The 2,752-nt window shown below is 34.8% G+C and overlaps 1 protein-coding gene and 1 non-coding gene across 2 annotated transcripts in view; both read right to left on the reverse strand.

Moving 5' to 3' along the window:
- The window catches only part of LOC101856201, a gene marked incomplete in the record, with an annotated part of 26,055 nt that overhangs the window by 3,889 nt on the left and 19,414 nt on the right, over window positions 1-2,752 (reverse strand).
- TRNAR-UCU lies at window positions 1,366-1,449 on the reverse strand. The gene has a single exon. It is a non-coding gene; the product is annotated as a tRNA-Arg (tRNA).

A 2,752-nucleotide genomic window follows, 5' to 3' on the forward strand; every position in this document is an offset into this window, starting at 1 on the left:
AGGTGGGGAAACAGAGGGGTGGGGGGGGGGAGAGAAATTAGACCAGTGTTAATGAAACAATGAAGACAACAAAAATGTTTATTGCCGTTTATTAAATTGTTGAAATTGAGTAAATGCTCTGTCGTGAGCAAACGGCCATTCAGGTGTGAACAATGGTTTAGCAGCATAGGCCTGCTATAATTAGAAATCTGCCAAGGCAAGTCGCTACCCCAGCATTACAAAATTCTAATTGTCCAGTACATAGTTTTGAGAAATTTGAAAACAAAGATTTTGAGTTTCACACCATGTAAAGCTTTGCCAAATGCAATTCTTCGAATATCTTGATACAGACTACGAAAAATCTTACGATTTTGATAGAGCAGATAGAACATTTGGTTTTTGATCTCGTCGTGGTCGTAACTCAAAATATCCAAGAATGTCAGATAGAACTTTGTAATTTTGAGGTAGCGATGTGTCTAAAATGTTAGTTAAAATTAAATTGAATTTGGAAGTACCCGGTAGAAAACAAAGTCTTTGGTGATCAAACTAGTAGAAGATTGAGAGATTACCTTAAGCTAAAACTACCCATTTTTTTCTTCTTATTTTTAATGCCGGAGTGAGCATGCATGTGTTGGTGGAAGGTGTAAAGAGGTTTTTCAAGGTTTAATTGTGTTTGGTTTATGCGCCTACGAGAAGTCCCGGGAGGGGAAGGTATGTTTATAATTTTGTGTATTAGCATCTAAAGAAAATGTACTATTTTATTAAAAATCAATAACCCAAACGTAAATTACAACAGTTTCCTGTTAACATGTACTGCAAATATTTATAATGTAAAAAGTCACAATTATTTCTTTATTTCACACGAGTAAGTTTCTAAATTTTTATTTTTAGGCAGAAGCTGGGATCTATAATAGTATAGATGGGTGACTGGAAAAGACCGGGATAAAAATAGTAACATTATAAGTTGTTGTCTTTTTTCATAGCATCAGAGCAAAGAAATGAGAGGCGAAACATGATAACCGCTGTCTGCTACAGATCTGGCATTTCATGATGATTATAAGATAAGATAAGATAATACTTTATTATTCCAGAGGGAATTTTTTACGATGATAATGACAATGACAATCTATCCGCACACAATAATATAATTATAATATTGTACCAAGCAATGGAACAAGGGTAAAGTGGGGATACAATAACTTAGATAATATAGATCAAGATTCTTTTCCATAAAGCGAATCTCTAATCTATTTAAGGGTAATTTATTTTGTAATTTAATTTTTAGAATAGTTTTAAAGTAATGTTTTTAAATTTATTTTTAATTAATTTTTTTGGGGGGAGGGGGAGGGGGACGGGTAATGGTTTCACATTTTGAGAAAAGGTTAACGCTGCCGACAGGATTCGAACCTGCGAAGGGCAGAGCCCCAATGGATCAGAAATCCATCGCCTTAACCACTCGGCCACGGCAGCTATACACATAGAGCTGATCACTGTCTACTTGTACAGGACCAAGATCCCCTTACCTACTCGGAAACATTGCATAAGACAGTAAAGTTGTGTAAAGCGAAGGTACTTTCACTTTTGGTGATTAAAAACAGAACAAGCAAAAAATAATCGTGGATAAATCCGAAGGATGATATCAAATATACACTGTGTGCGGTGTTCTAAATAAATATAAATTGATAAATGAATAGGTTAATTTCACTCCAAGTCATACAAATCAGGATTACTGAGAAAGTCAATTTTAAAAAGAAATTAAAACAAACCATCGGTTACAAATACACTCAAAATAGAGATCTAAATCTCTGCTGACGAACGGTGTTTAGTCTAAGCCCTTCCACTCTCATTACCGTATGAGTTTCCGTGTATCTGAAAGTTTTATTTTGAACACGGAGATTTCGGTTTCGGTACTTTTAAAAAAGGCATTATGTCAGAATAATATATCAAGGGAAATAATACAAAAATCACTTCTTATCTATTATTTTTATATTTGGTTATGTCCCTTGATTTAGAAATCGTCTCCTAACGCATGTGCGCTTTTGGTCGAGAGCATAGAGGGCACATTCCGCTCTGAACGGCAGACGAGGATTGAATAATTATACAGTCGAAATTGTCTAAAACGGCTACCCGTTGACGAGAAGAAAGGTGACCGTCATAGACAAGTGGTCGTCTTATACAGTCTTATCATAACGGTTAATTTAAAAAAGAAATACTATCTGGAAATGGTGAGTGACCATTATTTTATACATATGAATGTCTTATGCAGGTATGCAGGTTGCGATTAGAGCAGGTTTGAATCTAAATATTATTATTATTCCTCACGTGATCTTGTTGACACACAAATAAAAAATGAGACACTGTATAAGTCACAGTGAGGTGTTATTGGACGTTGTAATAGTTGTAGAGCGCACAGAGCATGGATAATCGTATACCAATAACGCAATTTTTATTTTATATTTTACAAGCGCTTGGTTCTTCGAAGTAGCTTTTGGAACTTAAAACATTCTCTCGGATTTGGGCTAAATCAAATGCACATGCTTGCAAAAATTAACCTGAAATCCCATTTTTCTAGAAAACCAAAATGCATTCCAACGGAGTTCCTTATGAGCTTCATCAAAAAGGCCCGTAGAATTTCAAAAGCCGTCTAAAAGAAACTATTTTTGTTTACAGTTACATGCCCAGCAAAATTGAACAAAGAAGAAGAAGAAGAAGAAGAAGAAGAAGAAGAAGAAGAAAAAGAAGAAGAAGAAGAAGAAGAAGAAGAAGAAGAAGA

This window comes from Aplysia californica, unplaced genomic scaffold, assembly GCF_000002075.1.
Source record: "Aplysia californica isolate F4 #8 unplaced genomic scaffold, AplCal3.0 scaffold00410, whole genome shotgun sequence".
NCBI lineage: Eukaryota > Metazoa > Mollusca > Gastropoda > Aplysiida > Aplysiidae > Aplysia > Aplysia californica.